At 40.1% G+C, this 13,315-nt stretch overlaps 1 protein-coding gene across 3 annotated transcripts in view; it reads left to right on the top strand.

Moving 5' to 3' along the window:
- Positions 1 to 13,315, top strand: part of clcn5b (chloride channel, voltage-sensitive 5b) — a 151,371-nt gene that overhangs the window by 20,735 nt on the left and 117,321 nt on the right. The window contains exon 1 of one of the 3 annotated variants that reach the window (XM_072595095.1): positions 11,587 to 11,663. The exons of the other annotated variants lie outside the window; for them this stretch is intronic. The gene's annotated coding sequence lies outside the window, so the exon portion shown is untranslated. Of the gene's footprint in view, positions 1 to 11,586; positions 11,664 to 13,315 lie in introns of those variants that run through there. 3 annotated transcript variants of the gene reach the window in all.

The following is a 13,315-nucleotide window of genomic DNA, read 5'->3' as shown; positions in this document are numbered from 1 at the left end:
GGTCTCTGAACTTAGTGCGCTAAGACCTGATTTTTCTCTTGTATAAAAAAGTTTGATGCTGATGCAGCAGAAAAAGTGGAATGAGGAACTCTCCCAATGAAACCCTATCACTGCTTCAAGGAGTCTGAATCCAAATAGCCCTACAACGAAACTGTCTCACGCACAAGTTATGACAAAGAGGATGACACACAAAAGCCTATTAATTTTCCTCCTCACTTCCAATGTAAACTTCAAAGTATCCCCTGATCAGCTAGGGAATGAAGTACAAATTGCCAAATGAGTTCCTGACCCAGTAGATTAGTTTATGTAAATAAAGAGAATAGTATATAGTATATGAAACAATGCCCATATCCCTTTCTCCTCCAGCATATGTTCCCTGCTGAAGGGCAGCTGGGGAAGTATCATAGGCCTGACCTATTTATCTTTATCAGACTTATTATGTATGCTGAGCTGGATAACTGCATGAAGAGAAATCCCTGAACAAAATGGAGGTGGTCCATTAAAATAAGAATCACCTCAAAGACTTTTCATTCTCAAAGACTTTACCAAGATGGTGATTTGAGTAAGCAGCTCTCCAGATAGAGATAGGATTCTGTATTGGCTTTTCTACTTTTTCAACAATGACCATTGAAGGATTCTTTCTTCTGATCCTGGATCTGTAACAAACATATCTAATGGGTTACTTGCCTAACTTCTCTATTGTCATTTCTGTGTTGGGCTAATTGAAGGAGGATTCCTAGGAGCAGAGACAGGGTTTTGGTTTAGGGATTCAACTTCCTCATCTCTCATTTTCAGCTGTTCCAACACCTAATTTGTGTTTATATGATAGAAATATCAATCTGAATGAACAAACTTCAGACATTTCAGTGCAGGCAATTGGTTTAGCGTGGGACTTTCAAATCAGTAACTTGGTACATAAGTGCATCAAGTGATACGGCACTTTTTCTTGAAGATTGCTACTCAATACCAATGTTACTCAAATTTGCAGTTTTATTTTTCTGAACGTTTCTATTCCATAACACAACCTGTTAATTCTGCCATTTAAGAAATTATGAAGTAGGCCTGTTCTGTTTCTTCTAAACTAGCTCTTTCATCTTTTGTTACTTCCATTCTTCTCTCCTCTCCTCTGCTCAACTCAACTCAACTCAACTCAACTCCACTCAGCTTTCTACATTTAGTGTGGATCTGCAGACACTAGGACCACATGTTTACTCCACTGATTTTAGAACAGCATTATTGAAGCCTTTGGAAATGTCCACTTGATCAGTCCAGGTCTTTAATGCATAATCTATTACTTTGTACGAACCTTTGGCAAGCATTTTTGCATTTAATTTTAACATGGATTTATAACCACCATCCTAATTTACCATGCATTTACTGATAACCATGATCAATATTACCGGGACAGATACATATAAATGAAGTAATAAAAAATGAAACTAAACTTACACATGACCTGGTCCTACATACAACAGTTTTTGGGGATGGAAAAGAGAATGAACTTGCACTTAAATTGCTTCTTTCTTACCTTATAAATGCCCCACTAAATGTTTTACACTAATCAAGTACATTTTGAAATGTAGTCATTGTTTTGCAGACAAATGTGACCAATCCTCACCAGTTTATCTGTTTCTTTAGTGTTAGTTGATGGATAAATGTTGAGGACGTGGAAGAAACTCTTCTCCCTTTCTTACAATGCTATGGGATATTTCGCATTTATCTGAACTGATGGATAGTGCCTCAATCAGAAAGATGACAATCTTAACAGTGCACCACCCCCACAGTTATCATTTGTGTATAAATTTTGTGCATATTTCTTTGGATTTACTCTGACTCAGACACGACACTACAGTTGATTCAAGTTAATGGTAGCATTGTCGAAGGTGGAAATGAGTAAAACACTCATTCTTTTGAAAATCTTATTTGTATTTGGATTATGTTAATTCAGTGCTTTCAATGAAGTGCAATGGTTGTGTGACATTATAGTGCTACGTACAACACACAGGATGTGGCAGTTCAGGAAGACAGCTCACCACAATCTTCTCAAGGACAAGTAGGGATGGTCAATGAATGCTGGCCAGCCAGTGATGTCGACATCCCACAAGTGATTTTATTTTTTTAAAAAGCACAGTCCTTTAATACGGTAAAAAATGGAGAACTCTGAAAAGGAAGACTATCAAAAATGTGCATGGACTTTTGACATGGTGGACGTATTTTTGATGTGTGCAACACAAGTCCTATCACACGCATACAGGGGATAGTGTGGTAAAATGACTGAAACTTTGCACAAAAGGTGCTGGTATATGCAAATAGGCCTCTTGCCATTATTAGCAGGGTTCTCATTTTACGATTCAAACCTTTTCATGGAAAATCGCAATTTTTTCTTGACATGAAGTATTTTACATTCTTGATCTTGCAATACTTTCCCCATTGCCACACCAATGCCTGTGTAATTCAGAGACTGAAAATTCAACCCAGTGTTTCAGATAGATGTCCTTTCAGTAGCCTACATTCTTTCTTGTGTCAGAAGAGATGGGCGGCACGGTGGCTCAGTGGTTAGCACTGCTGCCTCACAGCACCAGGGACCAGGGTTCGATTCCCACCTCGGGTGACTGTGCAAACTCCACACAGACATTCTCCCTGTGTCTGCGTGGGTTTCCTCTGGGTGCTCTGGTTTCCTCACACAATCCAAAAATGTGCCATGCTAATTTGCCCATAGTGTTAGGTGCATTAGTCAGGGATAAATGTAGAGGAATGGGTCTGGGTGGGTTACTGTTCGGAGGGTTGGTGTGGACTTGTTGGGCTGAAGGGCCTGTTTCCACACTGTAGGGAATTAAATCTAAATTTGCATGAAGTTTACTTGAAGGACCTGAATTTCTGAATTTCAGGTCTGCATTGTTATAAAATTGTTCAACATATTTGTAGGAAATTATCAGTAGTAGAAATCAAGCTTTTGAATAGGTAAGATTCTTGTCTTTTACTTCAGGTCGGAGTTTAGATATTTGTTGAGGTGACCTTAGATAAAATACAGTACAGTATTCAATTCTGTCATCTGCTATAGCAACTATTGAGGGAAGAAAATTTATTGGTTGATGTGTAACTTGACAACATGAGCATGGAGCATAACATCCTTTACTTTCATGTCTCGGTGTCCCATCAATGGACGTTGCCAGCATCACCAGCATTTTAATATACATTTAGTATTTTTAACGTGCTCGGTTTTTCCTATCACCAGCAATTTAATGGAAAAGGAAATTTTGAGCTGTCTGACTATCAGCTAAGCATACATTTAGCAACAAGCGCATGAATATAAAGATGCAACCATCTGTCCAAAACACGATGGCATAAGCACAAAAACAATTAAGTTACTTTGCCATGCTGCAATATTGCAAATGGCTGAAGAGCTTCAATTCTTGAGCAGCATTTTTTTACCACACATGGTACAGAAAATAAATCACAAAGACAGGTGTTGAAACCTGCACAATACTGATCTTAAAATCCTTTGTGCTTTCTTGTTTGCTTTTTCCCTAGCTTCAGTCACCTTGGCTTCCTAGTTCAACTTGTTGTTAACCACAACTTCCCAGCTTGATAAGTCAATGGTGAAAGTTTTCAGGTACTTCTTTTGGAAGTCTTTGAACTTTAACCTCGGTCAACCAAGGTAACCCTGAAGCATGTTCTGGTTTTCCATGACAAGCACTGTTTTGGACATCAACATTTTCCCATCAAATATAAATATCCAAACATCTAAGAAAGATGTTCAATTTGGTAACTTGATTTCCTTAAGTACTTTATTTAAGGAGTGAAGACTTTGGAGTTTCACTTAAGTAGTTAGCGTTTTAGATGAGAAATTCTACTGTCAATATCGAACGGCCACTAGAATCTCTCGAAAGATGCTGCAGAAACTCACCTGTTAAAAAAATGACAATATTTTAGAATCATAGACTTTAGAATCAGAGAATCCCTGCAGTGTAGGAACAGGTTATTTGGCCCAACAAGTCCAGACCCACCCTACAAAGTGTAACCTACCCAGACCCATTCCCTTATTACTCTGTATTTATCCCAGACTAATGCACCTAACCTACTGTTACATAAAATACCAAACCCAGCTCTCTTAATGATCTAGCAATTAAAGATCTAACTTGTTAAATCACACAGAAAAGGTTGCAACTTTTTTTGTGTGTTAATAGGTCTCAGTCAGGTCAATTGAGGTGTTGCATGTTGGCATATTAAAGTGGAGAAAAATAAGCTTTGATGTGTATACATGATGGCTATTTAATGATCTCTGTTGCAATGTACATGTGTGCATGCACACAGGACCAAAATCAGGCATAGTGCTGACTTTGAATGGCCTGCTCATGCAGTAACATTTAGATATTGCCTTTTACTTAAGAAAAAAAATCCCACAGCATTTCACACAGATACATTGTAGCCAAATGAAGACAAAATCAAAGAGAGGCATATTTAGCAGGGGACAAACTGGAAGTTTAAGAAGGAAATTGAAGGGAAAGTTAGAACAAGTGAAGTCAAGAAAGACAACTGTATCAATGAAGCAGAAAACTCAAAAAGGGATCATGCCGTAAGGTTGAGTGAAATAGGGGTTGAAGGAAGGGTGAGAGCAGTAACAAATTAAAAATACTATATATGAATGCATGAAGTATTAGAAATAAGATGGATGAGCTTGAGGCTCTTTTGGAAATTGGCAGCTATGATATTGTGGGGATAACTGAGACGTGGCTTCAAGTGGACAGGGCCTGGGAAATGAATATTCAAGGCTACACGTGCTATAGTAAGGACAGACTGACGGGCAGAGGGGGTGGGCTGGCCCTGTTGGTAAGAGATGATATTCAGTCCCTTGCGCAGGGGGACCTAGAATCAGGGGATGTAGAGTCAGTATGGATAGAGCTGAGAAATTCTAAGGGTAGAAGGACCCTCTTGGGAGTTATCTACAAGCCCCCAAACAGTAGTATGGATGTAGGTTGTAAGTTGAATAAGGAGCTGAAGTTGGCCTGTCACCAACTTGTTACTACAGTTGTTATGGGGGATTTTAACATGCAGGTAGACTGGGAGAATCAGGATGGCATTGGACCTCAAGCAAGAGACTTTGTAGAGTGCCTCTGAGATGGATTCTTAGAACAGCTGGTGCTGGAGCCTACCAGGGAGAAAGCAATTCTGGATCTGGTATTGTGCAATGAACCAGAATTGATCAGGGACCTCGAAGTGAAGGAGCCATTAGGAGGTAGTGACCATAATACAATAAGCTTCAATCTGCAATTTGAAAGGGAGAGGGTATAATCGGAAGTGACAATATTTCAGTTGAATAAAAGGAACTATGGAGCTATGAGGGAGGAGCTGGCCAAAGTTCAATGGTGCATTACCTTAGCAGGGATGACAGCGGAGGAACAATGGCAGATATTTCTGGGTATAATGCAGAAGATGCAGGATTAGTTCATTCCAAAAAGGAAGAAAGATCCTATGAGGCGGCGGGATGGCCATGGCTGATGAGGGAAGTTAAGAAACATATAAAGTTAAAAGAGAAAAAGTATAACCTAGCAAAGATGAGTGGGAAAACAGGACTGGGAAGCTTTTAAAGAACAACAGAGGATTAGTAAGAAGGAAATAGGCAGAGAAAAAATGATATACAAAGGTAAACTGGCCAAAAATATAAAGGAGGATAGTAAAAGCTTTTTTAGGTATGTGAAAGGCAAAAAAAATGGTTAAGATTAAAATTGGGCCTTGAAGACAGAAACAGGGGAATATATTATAGGGAACATAGAAATGGCAGAAGAGTTGAATTGGTACTTCAGGTCTGTGTTCACTGGGGAAGACACAAGCAATCTCCCAGAGGTAACAGTGGCTGAAGGACCTGAACTTAAGGGAATTTATATTTGCCAGGAATTGGTGTTGGAGAGACTGTTAGGTCTGAAGGCTGATAAGTCCCCGGGGCCTGATGGTCTACATCCCAGGGTACTGAAGGAGGTGGCTCAAGAAATTGTGGATGCGTTGGTGATTATTTTCCAGAGTTTGATAGATTCAGGATCAGTTCCTGTGGATTGGAGAGTGGCTAACGTTGTACCACTTTTTAAGAAAGGAACAAGAGAGAAAGCAGGAAAATATAGACCCAGTTAGTCTGACCTCAGTGGTGGGAAAGATGCTGGAGTCCATTATAAAGGATGAAATTACTACACATCTGGATAATAGTAACAGGATAGGTCAGAGTCAGCATGGATTTATGAAGGGGAAATCATGCTTGACTAATCTTCTGGAATTTTTTGAGGATGTAGCTCTGAAGATGGACAAGGGAGATCCAGTGGGTGTAGTGTACCTGGCTTCAGAAAGCCTTTGATAAAGTCCCACATTGGAGGTTAGTGAGCAAAATTAGGGCGCATGGTATTGGGGGCAAAGTTCTGACTTGGATTGAAAATTGGTTGGCTGACAGGAAACAAAGAGTAGTAATAAACGGCTCCCTTTCGGAATGGCAGGCGGTGACCAGTGGGGTACCGCAGGGATCAGTGCTGGTACTGCAGCTTTTTACAATATATATCAATGATATAGAAGATGGTGTTAATAGTAACATTAGCAAATTTGCTGATGATAGAAAGCTGGGTGGCAGGGTGAAATGTGAGAAGGATGTTGGGAGATTACAGGGTGACCTGGACAGGTTAGGTGAGTGGACAGCTGCGTGGCAGATGCAGTCTAATGTGGATAAATGTATGGTTATCCACTTTGGTGGCAAGAACAGGAAGGCAGATTACTACATAAATAAAATCAATTTAGGTAAAGGGGCAGTACAAAGAGATCTGGGTGTTCTTGTACACCAGTCAATGAAGGTAAGCATGCAGGTACAGCAGGTAGTGAAGAAAGCTAATAGCATGCTGGTCTTCATAACAAGAGGGATTGAGTATAGAAGCAAAGAGATTCTGCGGATGTACAGGGCCCTGATGAGACAACACCTGGAATACTGTGTGCAGTTCTGGTTTCCAAATTTGAGGAAAGACATTCTGGCTATTGAGGGAGTGCTGCGTAGGTTGACGAGGTCAATTCCTAGAATGGCGGGACTACCTTATGCTGAAAGACTGGAGTGACTGGGCTTGTATACCCTTGAGTATAGAAGACTGAGAGGGCATCTGATTGAGACATGTAAGATTATGAAAGGATTGGACACTCTGGAGGCAGGAAACATGTTTCCGCTGATGGGTGTGTCCCGAACCAGAGGACACAGCTTAAAAATAAGGGGTAGGCCATTTAGGACAGAGATGAGGAGATATTTTTTCACCCAGAGATGGTGGGTGTGTGGAATGCTCTGCCCCAGAGGGCAGTGGAGGCCCAGTCTCTGGATTCATTTAAGAAAGAGTTGGATAGAGCTCTCAAGGATAGTGGAATCAAGGGTTATGGAGATAAGGCAGGAACAGGATACTGATTGAGGATGATCAGCATGATCATAATGAATGGTGGTGCAGGCTCGAAGGGCAGAATGGCCTATTCCTGCACCTATTGTCTGTGGTTAAGGTCAGAAAATAAACAAACCAGAGCTTCAGCTTTGTTAAACTGCTAGTTGAATTTTGTTTGTAATTATTTATTCAGTTATACAAGCCTGTTTTTAAAGGAAAACAAACTATTTCTGCATATAGAGTAAAAGAGATGTCCAGCAGGGAAACAACCCTTTGGTCCAACCCATCCACGCTGACCAGATATCCCAACCCAATCTAGTCCCACCTTCCAGCAACTGGCCCATATCCCTTCAAACACTTCCTATTCATATACCCATCAGTTTTTTGACTTTTGGAACTTTGGAGAAAAAAAAATGCAACATCATATAAAACAGTAATTGCTGCTCCTGGAATTCAAGGAAATCGCTTCCAACACCTAAAATACCTCAAAAAAAGGAGCGGCTGTTACAGCCAGAAATTTTTCCTATCAGCAATGAATGTGTTCTTATATGTTATATGTAACTGTGTGCATAAATAGAATTGAATAAAATTGCAAAGAATCATTACTTTTAATGATGTCGAAAGTGTGCTGCTGGAAAAGCACAGCAGGTCAGGCAGCATCTGAGGAGCAGGAGAATTGACGTTTCGGGCATAAGCCCTTCATGGCGATTTTCCTGCTCCTCGGATGCTGCCTGACCTGCTGTGCTTTTCCAGCACCACAGTTTTGACTCTGATCTCCAGCATCTGCAGTCCTCGCTCTATCCTAACTTTTAATGATGCCTGTGAGCAGTGTATGCTAAGGCACTTTCATCATTTGGTATATAGAACATAGAAAAGTATAGCACAGAACAGGTCCTTTGGCCCACGATGTGTCGAGATTTAATCCTAATGTAAAATATAGTAACAACCTATGCACCCCTCAACTCACTGCTATCCATGTGCATGTCCAGCAGTTGCTTAAATGCCCCCAATGACTCTGCTTCCACCACCACCGCTGGCGACGCATTCCATGCATTCACAACTCTCTGCTTAAAAAGCCTACCTGTGACGTCTCCTTTATACCTTCCTCCTAATATCTTCAAACTATGACTTCACGTACCAGTCAATCCTGCCCTGGGGAAACGTCTCTGTCTATTGACTCTATCTATTCCTCTCATTATTTTGTATACCTCGATCAGGTCTCCTCTCTTCCTCCTTCTCTCCAGAGATAAAAGTCCGAGCCTATTCAACCTTTCTTCATAAGACAAGCCCTCCAGTCCAGGCAGCATCCTGGTAAACCTTCTTTGCACCCTCCCCAAAGCCTCAGAACTGGACACAATATTCCAAGTGTGGCCTCACCAGGGACTTGTAGTGCTGCAGCAAAACCTCACAGCTCTTAAACTCTATCCCCCTGTTGATGAAAGCCAAACACCATATGCTTTCTTAACAACCCTATCCACTTGGGTGGCAACTTTGAGGGATCTATGTACTTGCACACCCAGATCCCTCTGTTCCTCCACACTGCCAAGAATCCTGTCTTTGATCCTACATTCAGCATTCGAGTTCGATCTTCCAAGATGCATCACTTCGCACTTATCCGGGTTGAACTCCATCTGCTATTTCTCAGCCCAGCTCTGCATTCTGTCTATGTCGCGCTGCAGCCTGCAGTAGCCCTCTATACTATCGATGACACCTCCAACCTTTGTGTCATCTGCAAATTTATTAACCCATCCCTCAACCTCCTCATCCAAGTCATTTATAAAAACTATAAAGAGCAGAGGCCCAAGTACAGAGTCCTGCGGGACCCCACTCAACACTGTCCTCCAGGCAGAATACTTTCCATCTATAACCACTCTCTGCCTTCTGTCAGCCAGCCAATTCTGAATCCAGATAGCCTAATCTCCCTGTATCCCATACTTCCTGACTTTATGAATGAGCCTACCATGGGGAACTCTATCAAATGCCTTGCTGAAATCCATATCCGCCACATCCACTGCTCGACCATCGTCGACCTGTCTTAACACCTCCTCAAAGAACTCAATAAGATTTGTGAGGCATGACCTGCCCCTCACAAAGCCATGCTGACTGCCTTTAATCATGATTTGGAGATGCCGGTGTTGGACTGGGGTGTACAAAGTTAAAAATCACACAACACCAGGTTATAGTCCAACAGGTTTAATTGGAAGCACACTAGCTTTCGGAGCGACGCTCCTTCACAATCACCTAATGAAGGAGCGTCGCTCTGAAAGCTAGTGTGCTTCCAATTAAACCTGTTGGACTATAACCTAGCCTTTAATCATGCTATGCTTTGCCAAATAGTCATAAATCCTATCCCTCAGAATTCTTTCCAAAACCTTGCTGACCACAGATGACAACACCCACCCTGAAATATGAGATTGATAATCTTGAATCAATTACATTGTAAAAAGAAATTGTAATCAGATACTGGCAAATAATATGATTACCCTATATTGATTTGACTTTACACAGTTGAGGTCCTAATATTGACCATTTCAATCTGATTCCTAATGAAGGGCTTATTCCTGAAATGTTGACTCTCCTTGGATGCTGCCTGACCTGCTGTGCTTTTCCTGCGTCACACTTTTTAACATTTCAGTCTGAGGTCATACTAGTCCAAAGATGTGCAGGTTAAGTGGATTGGCCATGTAAAATTGCCCACACTATTCAGGGAGGTGCAGGCCAGGTGGGTTACCCATGGGAAATATAGGGTACGGGGATGGGTCTGGGTGGGATGCTCTTTGGAGGGTCAGTATGGACCATTTCAGCCGAGTGGCCTGTTTCCACACTGTTTAGATTCCTATGATTTGATACCCTCAGGCCACCTTGATACTACCAGCAAAGAGCTGCAGCAGAGCATGTTGCACCACTGTTGTAAAAATGATTTTCATACATTGAACAGTTTTGATGTTGAACTAGTTGATATGAGGACAGCTGAAAGCTAATGCTAGACACGTAAATGAGAGAGACAAAGAAGAATATTAACATTAACTCGAAACTTTCTAAACCTTGTTGCTGGCTATTTCACAGAAGCAATGGTGGCGATCTAGGGTAGTTTACCTTGCCATTTAAATGAATTAAAAAATAAGGTCAACAACATTTTTTTGGTTCTTTTCTCAGCTGGTGAGTCCAGTTGCCTTCGTGAATCAATTAATTATTCTTAGTGTAAATCTAATTGAATGAAAGTATACTACATTGGCTGTGTTTGTCACCAGCAAATTTGCAAAGAGGAAGTCAGTGCTAAAAGAAATGGAAATTCCCTGCATGACAGTGGCAAATATTTGGAAGTGTTTCATTGGCTAATATATACTTTGGGACTTGTGGTCATGAAAGGCTTTAAATGAATATAACTTCTTCTTTCTTTAACTCTTAGCCGTATTGAAAGTACACAAGGCTAAAATATACATATTTGACTTACAAAATCAACTTGATATTTATTTTTATTGCAGCTTTGATTTGTATCACTGTCATTCAGATTTTATGATAGTGCAGATAGAAGTCATCACATGATTGATCATTTTAACAAGTGTTCTTGTGTTTTACTTCAAAATCTAGTTTAAGTGATATTGTACTGTTAAAATGCAGTGTAAACAAAATATGATTTTTTTTTCCTTTTGGTGCCTTTCATCATCATCAGTTCCAAGTTATGTTTAACAAAGCCTTGTCCCCGTTAGTAGGTGAATTCAGAGTCAGTTAATTATAATTATTTTGTGTAAATCAAATCAACTTCTATCCATTTGAAAGGTTTCTTTACGAGACTGAAAAAGCTGATTTTTGGCCTGTGGTAAATATTTCAACAATATTGAATGCCAGCTAGCTGATCATTGACTTTGACTTTGTTATTCAATTTCGAAACCAAGTTATCAAGTTCAGATCCACAAACATAGTCAGCTGCATAGAATATGATTAGTAAAATGGGAGAGCAAATAAAGGGAAGAATGTAGTGAATTCGGAATTAATTATTTACTCCAGGTTCAACTGTAGTTTGATTTTGTAACTTTAAGATTAAACAGTCCCCTACAGTCAATTGTGTCATTGCAGTCTCAGTACAAAACCAACTTTGAATGGAAATGAATCGATGTCATTACCTTCTCTCCTCTTCCATTGCTCCGCCTCCAAACTGTTGTAAAGTTTTCCTGGTATTGAGATATCCTGTTGTGGAAGAGCAGCTGATCACTAAATAAAACTACAAAATATATTTATCAAATAGAAGAGTTTGATTTGCAAGTAACTAAGAAGGTAATTGGTTATTTATCTTTTAATCTTTCTTCTTTCTTGTTGAAAGTATTCATTATACTAAATGTTTGCAGAACTGGGGTCGAGACACTGCAATTTTAATTAGTTTCAGTTTTACCAGACTTTTGTGCTCATTAATAATTTAATTAATAAGACAGTATGTTCTTTTAGTCTGTCTGTGTTTTCTGATTGCAGACAGCTGATTTCTTTTTGCAATGTAATCCACTCAGCAACACTTGGTAGCTACTGAGCTCTTTACCACAACACATGGGATGACTACAGCAATGAGAGTTTACAAAAACTAGGACTTGATTACCTGAAATCAAGAGGTAAAATGGTGATTTGGTTGTAGTTTAAGGTGCAAAAGGAAGTAAATAGAAACATTTTCTGCTGGCTGGAGAGATTCAAAGCATGTGGTACGCTCTGAAAACTGCCAGACTTTTCAGGAGAACAATTAAGAAACTTTTCTGTACATTTAAAGGGTGGTAAAATTTTGATATTGTCTTCTGATTGATTGTTAATTTTAAATCTGAAATTGATAGACTTTTGATGAACGGAATTAAGTGATATGAGGCAAAGTAGGATAATGATCTCTGAGTAGCAAGGGTAAAATTGCAAAGTTAAATAGTCTCCAACTTTCATGTTACAGCCAACTTTAAAAATGTACAAAAAATACTAATTTAATTCTGTAAAGGAACTTTCCTCCTAGATTTTGGGCAGCACGGTGGCACAGTGGTTAGCACTGCTGCCTCACAGCGCCAGAGACCCGGGTTCAATTCCCGCCTCAGGCGACTGACTGTGTGGAGTTTGCACATTCTCCCCGTGTCTGCGTGGGTTTCCTCCGGGTGCTCCGGTTTCCTCCCACAGTCCAAAGATGTGCAGGTCAGGTGAATTGGCCACGCTAAATTGCCCGTAGTGTTAGGTAAGGGGTAGATGTACGGGTATGGGTGGGTTGCGCTTCGGCGGGGCGGTGTGAACTTGTTGGGCCGAAGGGCCTGTTTCCACACTGTAAGTAATCTAATCTAAAAAAAATGACTATAAAAAAATTTCCTTGAACCATGACAGATTAGGGATCAGGTGTTTGTGACTAATGCTGTTTCCAAGCAATTACTCACCAGTTTAGCTGTAGCTTAGCCACATGACAATACTTTTAATTTTTTTTCTGCATAATGGCCTGACTCAAAGTTCTCCATACCAACTGAGTTATGACACCTAACCAAAGCATGAAATCGCTGAAAATGTGAACAACTACTCATTGCAAAGTGTTATCTGTTCTGATGTGTTGATCCATTTTTAAAATCAAGATTTGGGTCTATTTGATTCTTGCTGTATTTTAATAGAGCAATTGATATTTTTCAGAATATGACTTTCAAGTTGTTGTATACCCTCCATAAGAGTTTTGGTCCAGCAGCTTTCACTCCAGATTAAGATCTATTTAAAAACTACTTGACTTCAAGGTTTATACTGAGCACTAAAATATCTGCTGGGTGATACTTTAATCATGTTTGATCTCTACGTGACAATGCATTTGTGTTGAATCTTAACAGTAATTTGTTTGCATTGAGAGTTTTTGGAATAAAGTACAGGAAATGGATCTAAGGCGAATAAGAGGTTGAACAGGCTGGGACTGTTTTGCCTGGAGCATCTGAGGCTGA

Source organism: Chiloscyllium punctatum, chromosome 25, assembly GCF_047496795.1.
Source record: "Chiloscyllium punctatum isolate Juve2018m chromosome 25, sChiPun1.3, whole genome shotgun sequence".
NCBI classification, from domain to species: domain Eukaryota; kingdom Metazoa; phylum Chordata; class Chondrichthyes; order Orectolobiformes; family Hemiscylliidae; genus Chiloscyllium; species Chiloscyllium punctatum.
Note: the sequence above shows the minus strand (reverse complement) of the source record. Positions and strands in the feature narration are given on the sequence as shown.